We start from the raw sequence: 14,449 nt of genomic DNA on the forward strand, positions 1-14,449 counted from the left end.
AGTGGTAATACCCACCATGTTAGTGTGGAGGCTTATAAGTAACCTTGCATTCACATGTCTTTCTTTAAATATAGGAATTAATTTACAGGACAATAAATAACTGGTTTTGGTTTAGAGTTAATTCACATATCCACATAACGCTGCCTTCTAAAATAAGTGCGCACATTTTAGTTTACACTGTTATGTATGATTGATCTTTTTGTTTTCTGCGTTACCGTAGTTGCAGCTGTTCCAGTCCCTTGATTAGGAGCCAAGACGTGGAAAAGGGGCGGAGCGAGCTTTAAAGGAGACTACAAATTGGTTCATGCCATAACTCAGGACCATGGGGGGGGATTGGAGTTCATTATGTTTAGTTAGGTTTTGTGTGTTTTAGCCCTTCTCCTGTTTTTGTGGGCTGATCAGCCACTATTTAAGTTTCCCCTTTGTCTCATTAAGTTAGGTCAGTTTGTTTGAGTTATCAGTTGTGTTGTCAACTTTGAGTAGAGTTTTGTTATTTTGACCTCTTTTATGGGCCCAAGATTTTGATTCTTTTTGCATGAGTTAACCAATTATGTTTTTAGGGTTAAATAAAAAATCATTTTTTTGGACTTTAACCTGTGCCTAAGTTTCCTTCACTGCTCGGTCCATCACACAGGGCCTGACGATGCTTCGTCTTGTGATAAGCTGTCAGACTGTGCTACCAAAGAGTAATTCTACCTCACAGGCCAAACCTCTGTAGCTTTACAGGTTAGTTTATGTATGTGACTTTTGTTAACTAAGTAAAAAGTGTTACTGGTAATTTGATGAGAACAGTCAAAATCTAAAAATAAGGGTCTTGGGGACAGACCGTCGCCCCCTCGGCACTGCCTGCATGTGTGTGTGCTGGCAGAACGTTGACTGGCAGCGTCACAGGCCAATCCCTGCCTTTCTGATACTGCAGCAGAGCCCAGCAACAAACTGGGAAAGCTAGTATAGGGACATGGTTTAAGATGCTGAGGCTGAATTTGATCCCCTCTTCAACCAGCTCCTCCATCACACTCGTAAAAGCTGCTGCCACTTGGAGCTCACGGCAGTTTTTTTGGTTTACAGGCATTTCCTGCCATTCCTGAAATATAGTCATGCCTTGGTTAGGACAGACTCAACAGTGGGACGCGCTCGCTCTGTGACACTGCACAGGTTAGCTTACAGTCTGATCATGTGGAGCAGCAAGGACCTACCCTCATTGGGCACAACACACTTCCTGGTGCACAGACCGGGAAAGTGGGAATCCCCTCAACGGGGAGTAGGACTAAGAGGTTTAGGAAAAGGGAACCAGCTCTGTATCCTGGACTCATCTCATGAAGGAAGCTTATGCCACATCACTGACTGGCACATTAGGTGCTGGTGGAGGCCACTGTGATGGCATACGAGTGCCAGGACTACAACTTCCTGCGTGCACGTCACACCGGAGGAATGTCGATCTCACGGACCCTTCCTGAGTGTTTCTGTGGAGGACATCAGTGCAGCAGCTCGTTGGGCATCTCCACATACAGTTGTTAGCTTACTGCCTCAGTGGGACTGTGCCCTCACTGCCACACTCAGTCTTTTGTGTGGGTTCTTGGCTTTAAGCTGACCTTTAGGGTGGACGTCAGGTTGAAGCATGTGGGTTGATGAGTTGTAGGCTTTGTAGCAGACTACAGCTCCCATACGAGATGCCCAGTGGTTACCAGAGTAAATCCGGATTTCTGGAAACTGAGTAAAGCCGGCCAGTCTGCCAGGGTCCACCTAGGCCTGAATGAGTTATATTTCAATGTCCGTCAGACTGACAATGTTTTATAATTCTCACATCAAGGTACGAGGAACCAGTTACTGGAGGTGAAAAACATTTTAGTTATATAAAAACCAGACTTGATTTAAAAAAAGAAACTGAAATGGTTTTCTAAACTTACAAAAAAAAAAAAAAAAGACTAAATGTCTAGAGGAAATATCCTTAGTATTTGTATCTGTTAGTTTGTTAATAAAACAAATAAACTTACCCAACGAGTTGACAGACATGTTTGAGACTCTCGATGTCTACAATTACACCGTGAGTCATCTGCTTTCAAAAATCAGGTTTTTACTGTACCATCTATACTAATTTTCTTAAAAACTTTCCTCTGACACATGGCCTCCATACAGTAATGATTAAAAAGACTAAAACTAACTGAAACTAAACATCTTGAAACAATAAAAACTAAGAGGAAATAAGACAATCCACTCTGGAAACTAAAACCAAACTGAATTCAAAACAAAAAGTCTGAAAACTAACTAGAAATGATAAAACTACGATAACTGCTGTGAACAAACATTAGCTTTGAAAACTTAACAGATCACTTAAAGCCTGGATCAGTCCGTTTCTATTAGAGATTAATTGGCAGGGAAAAAACAACATCATTTTGATCGAACAAAGTTATAAAAAAAATAAATAAAATGAAAGTGCACATGTCAGGACTGCAGTATGTGGTCACCCTGAGGGAGCATTCAAAACTGTTGGATCCAAAAGCACCAGGAGTATTTCGCTAAATTCTTGAGCCACCACTCATTTCTTTACATTTTTGTGAGCAAAATGGTGCAAACACAGATGGAAATGCTTCATATAACCCACAGACAGACCCTGTACAATTCTAACAAGTTTCTTCTCTTTTCAGCAACGGGTCTTATGTAAGCTGGTCAGTACTTCACAGTGGATTCATGCTCCCATCAGGCAGAATCTCCACCCTTCAAGAAAACCTACAAGCACAATGGCACCACCTTCCATCTGAAGCAGCCTACAGCGCTGTCAGCACCTATGCACACACAGATACTGGGTGTGTATATCCTGCTGCAGTCCCAGCAGCAGACAGAGCCTTGATATATGCAAAGTGGAAAAAGGATGGCTTTTACTCAAAGATTATAATCTCCGAACACTGGCTGTGAATTGTCATTTTAATCGCGTTGAAAAAGGAAAAAACCCAGTAACGTGTCAAGTGCAGCGCGGGGATGTTCGGCTGATCCCGCAGAGCCAGGCGGCTGCCCGATTTACATGAAGGAAGCGGGCAGCGGACCAGACTCGGCCCTGCCAGGCTGGTCTTTACAGACGAACAGGGCGTCACGCTAAACGGCTCTGTGAAGCTGCCAGTGTTAACATGGTGGTCGTTATCATTACCATCCTTTCAGAGACACCGTGCAGTGGTGTCAGGGCTTCACTGCCAATACTCAGGAAGCAGAAGCTGACGGAATGTTCTGAGCCCCCGAGTGAGCGACACACAGCCCACACTGAAGCCGGGGTGGGGACGCAGAGCATTAGCCACCGAGAATGGTGCTAACGTCAAAGGGATTGGAGAAAATTTCGCTAAGATTTCAATTCCGGTGATAGCTAGCTTACACGCCTATCTTCATGAAATGAGTGGGATGGAGAAAACGAAGCCGAGCCACAGGACGCGAGAGTACGGCCACAGCCACGGGCTCTGCCTTGCTACTATGAGCTATGTGGACATCTAAAAATACCATTCATACAGGCACTCCACCGACTGCTAAAGCTCAGTATAACGCTGCTGCCCGAGTAAGCATTAACATGAGCTAACCGTGAGCTACCTAGGTCTGTACTGCTTAACCCTGGCTAGCAGCTAGCTAACAATTCATCTCACCTGCGAGGTTCAGTTCCAAACACAGTAAACCCGATGTTTCACTGTTGGTCATGTTTTTTCTTCCTGCGGTTAGAATGACAGAAAAGTCGTTGTATCCGTCAGAAATCCATACTCCAGCCTTTCAGCGGTGATGGGGTCTTGTCTTGGTAGCTAGCTGTACCAGTTCCTGGCTAATTCAAAGATAAATAATCAGCTAGCAGCCCACCGATACGTCTTCCGTCATTTTACTACAGGCGGCTAGCTTGACCAACTGTTCGTAGAAGAGGCTGCTCGGTTTGTAACTTATCCAGGCCCGTGCAACGCCGAGAGGCCGCCAAATAAACGTAATCCCACAATAATTACGTGTTCTTCTCACAAATCCATAGTATTACTGGGTAACAGACTCTCAAAGAGCGACATATTTCTCAGTACTATTAAACTCTGATGCCAGCGTCCAACAGCAGACTTATCGCAATAAAAATAACAGTGATTGGACAACAGGGCTGTCAATCACCCTACAAGCGTATTGTATTCCTTCTGCACCTGCAAGCCCTCCCCAGTCCCCGCCCCCTGAACGCCGAGCGTCATGATTGCTCTTTATCGTGATAAAATTGATAGAGCAGCACAGAGCAGCACCCACACGTGTTAAAATACTTGCAGCTGAACGTTATTGTCACTGAGGCTGGATGCTACATAAGCTGAGGGTTTAATCCTTTCATGTGACACACTGACACAGTAACGTATGTTTGTTATATGTGTATGTGCACCCGTATTCTCGTTATAGGACTAACACACGCACACGCATACACCAACAACACAACGGAGAGATTAAATGGACAGCAGGCGCTGTGATAAGCGCACAAACAAGTCCCCCATCAGCAGCCACAGACACAAAATCGCTAATATTAAATCTAAAATCCTGCCACAGGAAAAACATAGATGCGGCTGTATTATGGCACGGTGTGTGTGTGTGTGTGTGTGTGTGTGTGTGTGTGTGTGTGTGTGTGTGTGTGTGTGTGTGTGTGTGTGTGTGCTTCTTGAAAGACTGGACAGTTGGTGAAGGGGCAATCATAGAATTGAAAACAAAAACCAATGGATTTTGTGATGACCCACTTCTCAGAGGGGGTGGGGGTCATTATGTGCACTTCAGTCTAAAAACCTGATTAGTAAAGAATAGGTTACATTTTTTCACTACTTATCACTTCATGTAGACCAATCAGTCATAACAAAATTCACAATCAGTACTGGTGAATATTGTAGTCTCAGTTATTTAACAGGATTATTGACTACACCTTTCCTTATTCCAGTGAAATTTAAATGTAACACACAATGCCTCTGTGGTGTTATTAATGAAATAATGACTCAGTGTAGCACATCATGTGCTGTTGTTTATGTGTACTTTTTTTTTTAGCACCACTTCTTTCTACATTGACCAAGGTATGAACATCAGACCACTGCTAAGAGCATCACACTGTTCTAATAAGCCAGGATGCAAAGCAGGGATACTTACAAACCAAAAACATAAATGTGAACAAAGAGAGTTATTCTAACTGACGGTGGTTTTGTTTTTCTTCCTTCAAAACAATAAAGAGCGTTCTCAAGAAAACAGCTGACAGTTGGTATCAGTGTTGGGTGTAACATACCCAGATTCATTTTTTGTTGTAGTTTGTTGTGCCTCCTCTGGGTACTCTGGCCGTCCCACACAGTCCATAAACATGTCTCTGTGTTAGTTCAGTTTATTTTCATTTATAGAGCACCAAATCACAACAAGAGCTGCCTCAAGGACTCGACTTTAAACACTCTACAGCTCTGGTATTGTGCCCAGGGTGCAACACACCTCAGCCCAGTATCAGCTGGGATATGGTCTAGAAACCCTAATTTGTATAAGTCGTCAAGAAAATGAATGATGGTTGTGCGGGTTCAGAGCTGTTTCCCAGTCATCTCGAATGTTAGGAGCTTCAACAGAAACGCAACTGTTTGATATAACATTTTCAGGGACCTTTATTTATTCATATAATTCTACAACAAATCAGAGCAGCATTGCAATCAAGCAAGACACTGCACACACATGTACAACAATGTACACAGGCCTTAATCACCACTGCTGAACAATGTCACAATAACACACAACAGGTGGATACAATAGGCTGGCTACACCATAACTACAACATTCTCTCTGTCTACAATGTGTTATGAAATCAGTCACCCGGTTCTTTTTATTCCTCGAGCATCCAGAGACGGCACCGGACTCAGTAGTCATTTTCACAAAACCTTTATTCACCTTCATTCATCTTCATTTAAGCATCTTCTAGAAGGGGAGAGGTGCCAGCGACCCCATCATAAAACCCCCACGGTGTGCTGCAAACTCTGTGTCTGTGTGTGTACGCACGAGCACGTGAGTGCCTGTGTGTGCGCGTACCCGTGTGTCTATGTGAGTGCACGTGAGTGAGTGTGCATGTAGGTGTGGGTGCGTCATAACAGTCAAAGCACTGCGTGTGTGTCTCTGTGTATGTGACTTCCTGCAGGTCACAAAAGTAATCTCCTCACCCAAGCTACACCAAATTCCTCTACACAACAGAGAAAACAGAGTTAACATATTACAAACACGGAGACCCCCACCCAGGTCTCCCCTGGGGAATTTCCACTCAACATTAACTTCTCTTTGTCTTACTGTCACAGTTCAAAGTGGGGGAGGGCCTCCTAGAAATCTACTCCCAAATTCATGACACACTCAGGCCTTTATTGCATCCAGGCAGTGTCAGTGTCTCTACAATAATTCTACATCCTACCTAACACATTTCTAAACTCTCAAATAAGCACATCTTCAAGCGTCCTATTATATATCAACTACGCCATATCAAGTTATTTGTGGGTGTTGTGTATTCGATTAGATTTTACAGCATGTATGGTGCCTAAAATAAAGACACTTTAGTGAGTTTAGTCTAAGGCACTAACACTAAAGCATGTCTCACATACACAAATGTACATACGTACACCTCTTATCTTTGCAGTGTTATCACTTTTTCTGTTCACTCTGTACAAGCTCTCTGGACTTTACCAGACATGACAAGACATAGTCTCAAGTAATTCTATATTTCTACTGATAGACTCTAATATGTGCTGTTGTGTTCCGAGTGTTGTTTACTGTGTTTTCCACTGTGTTTAAATCCCGTCACATTTGTCTGTGCCTGCACAGAATAAACATTAAAGAAGGAGAGAAAGGAGGAGGAGCTCTTGCTGATGTTTTACTCACAGCTAAACCAAATCGTATAATACTGTTTATGGCACTGATGATTAGTATTTAATCATATGTGGCTGTAGCTCAGGTGGTAGAGCAGGTAACCTCTTGATCCAAAAATTGGTGATGGCCCGCTTGAAGCGAGAAGGGTCTGGCTGCAGCCACTGTGGAGCTCCACACTAACCGGAAACACGTGACCTCCACAGTAGCCGGAAGCACGTGACCTCCACAGTAGCCGGAAGCACGTGACCTCCACAGTAGCCGGAAACACGCATGGATACCGTGGAAGTCTTGCAAGTTGATCGCAAAGGTTGGTTAAGTCTTTCTTAAATAAATTTGCCGTTAGTGATTTCATAATTCTAGGAATCGTCTAGTTTTCTTACAATGATCATGTTGCCACTTATTTAGCGTTACAACAACATTCCTCCTTATTTGAATGTTTTTTCATCGTGCTCCATGGCAGAGAAACACACAGATATGCTTTTTCCTGGGCCTGGTTTCAGTAAGAGAGCTGGATTAACGGCTTCTGTGGGCGAGAAGAAGCAAAAAACACATTTTGCATTAGAGTATGATTTATTGTTGGCGTCAGAGATGCAAAATAACGAATACTTCAATACTGTACTTAAGTAGAATTTTCTGGTATCTTTACTGCTGTACTTTTTTGTGCCTACTGTATACTTCTTTATACTTCTACTTCTCACATTGTAGCACGCGTATCTGTACTTTGTAATCCGTACATTTGTAAATCAGCACGCGTGCTTTGGACGCAAGATTACTTCAAAATTTTGTACATAAATGATATTTTAGACCCTGTACTTCTTGCTTCGACTTGACTAAAAAGTCGAGTCAGTGCTTTCTAAACAGAGGTATCTAAACTGTAGTAAGGAACGTGTGCACTTGTGACACCTTTGGTTAGCGTCAACACTGTAAATTTCGTCACAAACAGATTTATATATTTATCAATACTTCTATTCGTCATTCTTTTCTGTACAGCTTTTTTATTGCCCAGATTTTAGTTAGCCTCTGTTCAATTGACTGTTATATGTCAATAGAAACATGTCTCACAAATTAAAGTGTCTTGTAAAATATTTGTGGGGTTTTTTTCAAGGATTTTCTTCCCAAATCTATTACATGCCAACTGTAAATTGTTATTTCTGCTAAAACCTTAACTTAAATGTGTATATGGTGTTTATCTGTTTCTCTCTCTGTTTTAGATGCACACATCAATCTGGAATTCGGGCTTAAAGCCAGAATTGCAGGAATGCAACACGTGTTGCAGAGGACTCTTTCACTGCCCTCTGTGCCCCACTTTCAGCCCTACTGTCAGGGCAAAGATTGAGGAGCATCTAAGTGTGCATATAAAAAATGCTTTGCCTTTCAAAGGTATGTTTGTATTAAATATACTTTATAGTTATAAATATGCACTTTTTTAAGCACGTCTGCAGTATCTTTGTTGACTTAAAAGTTGCTGTTGATATTGTACTGTTCATCTGCAACAAAAATAGTGTTTTTATAAAATATATTTTTATTTACTTTTCACCACTTTCCTAGACATAACTTTTGTGATCCATACCATTTTGCTTTCATTATTGAGGTTGGCTTGGATGTTTTTGTTAACATGTACAATCTGATTGTTAGACAAATTGGTTGCATTCTATACAACTACATTTAAATTACATCTGTTTGTTTGTTTGTTTGTTTTTTTCTCTTACAGATAAAATGATATGCCGGTGCAGGCTGCCTTGTAGGACAACAGGACACTTTCACCGCCCTGTCTGTAAGATTACAATCATACGGCGTGGGGATATGGCAAGGCATTTATTGTCTTGTCAGCATTCTTCAATGCCAAGTCAGCCACCATCAACCCCCGTCATCAACGAGTGCCCAGTGGAGAGAGTGGACAGCTTCAAATACCTCGGAGTTCACATCACGCAGGACCTGTCATGGTCCTGTCACATCAACACCGTGGTGAAAAAGGCCCGACAGCGTCTCTACCACCTCAGACGCTTGAGAGACTTCCAACTGCCCTCCAAGGTGCTCAGGAACTTTTACTCGTGCACCATAGAGAGCATCCTGGCGGGAAACATCTTAACCTGGTTCGGGAACAGCACCATGCAGGACAGACGAGCTCTACAGAGGGTTGTGCGGTCAGCTGAGCGCACCATCCGCTCCGAGCTCCCTGACCTGCACTCAATCTACAGCAGGCGGTGCTGGACCAAGGCCAGGAAGATCGTGAAGGACCTCAGCCATCCCAACAACAGACTGTTCTCTCTGCTGAGGTCAGGAAAGCGATTCCGCTCCCTGAAGACCAACACAGAGAGACTGAGGAGGAGCTTCTTCCCGCAGGCGATACGGTCTCTCAATCACACCACCACACAGTACTGACCCACACATATGGTTCTTACACACACACTGGACTTTCTGGACTTTGGTTTTGCACAACACTGGTCACTATATTCTTCATTTCCAGTTAATACTTGTACAGCTGCTGTTATTGTGTATATATTTATTTATATTTAGATTTCTTCATACATTCTTATATAGTTCTATATTGTGTATTTTGTTGTACAGTTATTTTATTTTCAACTTTAATTTATATATTTTATCTTATTCTTTCCCAGTTAAATTTACCCTTCATTCTAATTTGTGTTGTACAGTTATTTCATTTTTAACCTTAATTTATATTTTATTCCTTCCTAGTTAAATTTACCCTTTTTAATTTTTCATATTTATTTCCTTTCTTATTCATAGCCTTTTCCTTTTTTGTTTTCTTTAGGTCACGAGCAGTTGTCCAAGCATTTCACTACATATCGTACTGTGTATGACTGTGTACGTGACAAATAAAAGCAGAGAGAACAGTCTGTTGTTGGGATGGCTGAGGTCCTTCACCATCTTCCTGGCCTTGGTCCAGCACCGCCTGCTGTAGATTGAGTGCAGGTCAGGGAGCTCGGAGCGGATGGTGCGCTCAGCTGACCGCACAACCCTCTGTAGAGCTCGTCTGTCCTGCATGGTGCTGTTCCCGAACCAGGTTAAGATGTTTCCCGTCAGGATGCTCTCTATGGTGCAGGAGTAAAAGTTCCTGAGCACCTTGGAGGGCAGTTGGAAGTCTCTCAAGCGTCTGAGGTGGTAGAGACGCTGTCGGGCCTTTTTCACCACGGTGTTGATGTGACAGGACCATGACAGGTCCTGCGTGATGTGAACTCCGAGGTATTTGAAGCTGTCCACTCTCTCCACTGGGCACTCGTTGATGACGGGGGTCTGGTAGTTCCTCTTTATATTTTTGGCTCTCCTTGAACAAAAATAATAGTGCATAATAATCAATGTCGATGTTAATCAATTAGATGTCCCAGACTCTACTATCAATAATACAGCAGCCCCTCGTTTATCGCTGGTGTTACGTTCTAAAAATAACCCGCGGTAGGTGAAATCCATGAAGTAGCCAACTTTATTTTTTACAATTATTATAGATGTTAAGACTGTAAAACCCCTCACTACATGCTTTATACACTTTTCTCAGACAGGCATGAACATTTTCACACTTTTCTCTTTTGTTTAAACACTCTTAGAGTTCAAACCTTCGTAGAAACATGACTCCAGGATTATGGAATGAAACCTAAAGGTGCATTTCAGGGTGCAAAACGTTTCGTCGGCATTGTTGTGTTTGTTTGGGAGAAAACTTACAAACATACAGTACAGCACTTCAGAGTTACACTGCTAGCGATCGAAGATTTATGTAAATTCGACAAGCTAAACGCATTCTGTACTGTACAGCAGGAGTCCCCAACCTTTTTGCACCACAGACCACTTTAATGTCAGACAATATTTTCAGGGAACTACCTTTAAGGTGTCGCGGATAAATACAACAAAAGAATAAAAAAAAGAAACTGTGGTATTTTGTAAATATAATAATAAACGTGACTTGAGCTGTGCGCCAACAACAATGACAGTGACATCCTCCTCTCTGCTTTTTAACGCTCTCTGGTCGCTATGGTAACGCGTAAATAGTTCTTTCAAAATAAGACACAGAAACTACAACCATACATTTCACACCGGAGGATCAACTCTCCCGGAACAGTACCAAAGGACTCACGGACCGGGACCGGTCCGTGGGCCTATTAGGGACCGCTCCTGTACAGGAGACACTGGACTAGATTGATTGACAATGGTCTACAGCAATCAGAACGCACAACACGATGTACTGTAAAAATAATAATAAATCAGCGAAACAGCAAGTGTCACTTTTGGCCACGAACAATTTAGGGGATGGAGAATTTTTTTTGAACAAACCCAGAGTGTTAAAAAAAAACCCCAACTTAAAACCATTTTATAGTAACAAAAACGCAATTTAGTTTTCGCTGTCAAAGTCGATTTAACCGAAGTTACGTGTTTACGGCGAGTGTGGAGGTCACGTGTTTCCGGTTACTGTGGAGGTCACGTGTTTCCGGTTACTGTGGAGCTCCACAGTGGACAGTGGCTGCAGCCAGGTGCTCTTGCTTGAAGCTGACGCTCCGGTGCGTGTGTCACAAAAATGAACACACAGCTTCAGAAGCACTGTGTCGAAGCTTGATTCGTTTGGCCAGAGTCACGTGATCAGTGACGTCCGAAGCTTCATTTAGAACCTAACTGCTTCGGTGTCTGATTCAATGGTTTATAAGGAAGCGAATCATTCGCGGGATTTGTGGAGTGTTTGATGGTGACAGAGAGCGAACCACTGATCATTCCACTGGGAGATTTGGAGCCAGCGAGGAATAGAGGAGGTTCTGTTGTGTGGGAGGATTTTGAGTTGATTTTGGTCGATCGGGTGGGTTTTCCAGCTTTGTGTTCTGGTTGTTTGCTTTTGTTTTGTGCGTGTTTATTTTATCTGACAACGGGAAAAAGGTAAAATGTCAAAAATCCTATTTTCATAATATAAATATCATTAAATAACTTTAGAAAGACTTCCATTTTACTCTTCACATGTAATGTTGTAAAAATATATATCTTATTTTTTTTAAATTAATCTTAAAATGTTAGTCTGCCAAATGTGCAGCAATTGAATTTATTTATTCTCTTTAGCTGATAGTTTGTGGGGCCCAGACTGTATAACTGCATCTCTACCAGTTTCTCTGCACTGCAGCCTCCTCTGTGCCATGTGAAGAGAAATTATCTCCACGAAAAGGAACAGGTTCGGCCATCGCACACTAGAACAAATTCTCTTTTTAAATAAAAATGAAAAAGGGTTGCTTTAAATGCATCATGTTTTTAATTTGCAAGTTCATAAGCATTTTCCTTTTCCAGTTCACAATCAATTCTACCCCCAGGTCACAAATATGTATAGGAAAATGTCCCTAACATAATATTATTTATAAATATACCCGTCCGGCGATTAATTGCACAAGTACAAGGAGGCGGGACCTCAGAGCAGAAGCATACTCCATAATGTGTTGTACATTATCATATGTATATTATATGTAATGTGGTATTTTTCAATTATTGTAACCAACATCAAGAAGTCACAAGCAAAGAAAGACCACACCATGGTGCATGTTTAAACAACGAGAGTTTACTGGTCAAAATTATGTATTAAAGAAATAAACAACATTTTTTTCACCCCCAAAAATACATGTTTAAAGCAACACAGCGGTGGCTCAATATCAGACAGAACTCCACTCTGTCGAGTGGGCAGTCATAATGAAGCGGTTGGTTTTATTTTGTGGATTCAAGCTGCTCTTCATATATTTGGCCACCAGATGTCACCAGAGAGGACTGTGTTGAAAAGCTTCGAGTAATGAACCGTTTTTCAATACAAGCTTCAGAAAGCTTCATTTGGCCATCACTAGTGGTTTGATCCCAGTCTGCCTGCCAAATATCCTTGGGCAAGACACCATTTACCATCATCAGTTCAATTTCTGTAACAAAATTTCCCAAATATGGGGTAAATAAAGAAAAAAGCCTTACATTGTTATCATCTTCTGAATCCTTCATTTGAGAATGAAGCTGCTTTGTTAGCCTAAGACAGGGGTGGGCAGCTCCAGGCCTCGAGTGCCGGTGTCCTGCAGCTTTTAGATATCACCCTGGGTCAACACACCTGAATCAAATGATTAGTTCATTATCATTAGTTCACATTCATTTGTACGCCTCTGGACAACTTCAAGACATGTTGAGGAGGTCATTTAGCAATTTGAATCTGCTGTGTTGGATCAAGCACAGGTCTAAAACCTGCAGGACACCAGCCTGAGGCCTGGAGGTGCCTACCCCTGGCCTAAGAGACCAGAGAGAGAGACTCTGTGGGTTTGCCTGAGCTGGAGACAAAGAATCATCTGAGTATCTTAACTTTGCTTTATTATCGAACAATCACTGTAAATAAACGTGCTGAGCTTAACCTCCCACATCTTGAGTCCTCAGATCTCCTTAGTTATGACCAGTGTTGGTCAAGTTACTTGAAAAAAGTAATCAGTAACTAATTACTGATTACTTCCCCAAAAAAGTAATCCCGTTACTTTACTGATTACTTATTTTCAAAAGTAATTAATTACTTAGTTACTTAGTTACTTTTTAAAAACACGATTTACAACCTGAATAGGTGATAAAGCGATAGATCTTTCAGCCCAATTCTACTTTTTCTGCATAATCCATCATACAAAATGTAATCAAATGGAAAAGTCTCTTTTTAAAACTTGTTTTATTAGTTTTAATCTTTTAACTTTATGCATCAAGCAAACATTTAATTATATGCAACATTCTCTGACTGGAAGAAATTAGTTTAACATTTAAACCTATTTTCTGCACATCCCAGCTCATAAAATAAAATATTTTTTGTGTTTACACTCAGTCTTTCAAATAGATGCAAGTAAAACACAGCAGAACATAAATAAAGTCAAAGACTCAGCGGTCCTGTTGCTCTATTTTCACCTGTAAAGCAGGAGTGAGGTAGGCGGAGGTTTACCCTGGTGCAGGTGTGCCGCGGTCAGTGGAAGAATCCGCGAGTTTCTCTGTGAGTTTCCCATTACGTCGTAGCTACTCGGTGCTTGCTTGGAGGTTTAGGGTTTTTTTTCGCTGTAAAAAGAAGTTTTCTTCCCACGCACAGCGGACACTAATGTTTTTGTCACTTTTTATGGAATCAAACTCAAAGTAAGGTCAGTACTTCCACGCTTTAAACGCTGCACGCTCATACTCTCTCCTGCACTCGATATATGATCCACTGTCAGTGTTGGGAAGGTTACTTTTAAATGTATTCCATTACAGAATACAGAATACATGCCCCAAAATGTATTCTGTAACGTATTCCGTTACGTTACTCAATGACAGTAACGTATCCTGAATACTTTGGATTACTTAATATATTATCATGCTTTTTACAACAACGTGAATGTACTATTGCTGTGTGATTTATTACTATTACTGAAGGTCCGCGACTCCGAACTGTAGTAAAGGGACCTCTGACTAATACGGCGGGGTCCCTGTCGGCTCGTAGCCGAAAAATAGCTTTACTTTGTTGTGTGGGTCAATTTTTCTTGCGAGAGACAGAGAGAGGCGTTGAAAGACTGCTCCAACAGAACTTATTGTTTCAGAGGAAAACACGAACACGGTGTACAGTCGAGTCTTAATAGCTTACTTACAACTGGGCTCG

General features: G+C 41.8%; 1 protein-coding gene across 2 annotated transcripts in view; it reads right to left on the bottom strand.

Moving 5' to 3' along the window:
• zdhhc5a (zDHHC palmitoyltransferase 5a) overlaps positions 1 to 4,126 on the bottom strand; it is a 31,849-nt gene extending 27,723 nt beyond the window's left edge. Inside the window, exon 1 of one of the 2 annotated variants that reach the window (XR_003272711.1) lies at positions 3,624 to 4,126. The gene's annotated coding sequence lies outside the window, so the exon portion shown is untranslated. The remainder of the gene's footprint in view (positions 1 to 3,623) is intronic. The other variant, XM_026172141.1, reaches the window with a different exon arrangement.
• Positions 4,127 to 14,449: the final 10,323 nt, after the last annotated feature.

The sequence above is a fragment of the Astatotilapia calliptera genome, chromosome 6, assembly GCF_900246225.1.
Source record: "Astatotilapia calliptera chromosome 6, fAstCal1.2, whole genome shotgun sequence".
NCBI classification, from domain to species: Eukaryota; Metazoa; Chordata; class Actinopteri; order Cichliformes; family Cichlidae; genus Astatotilapia; species Astatotilapia calliptera.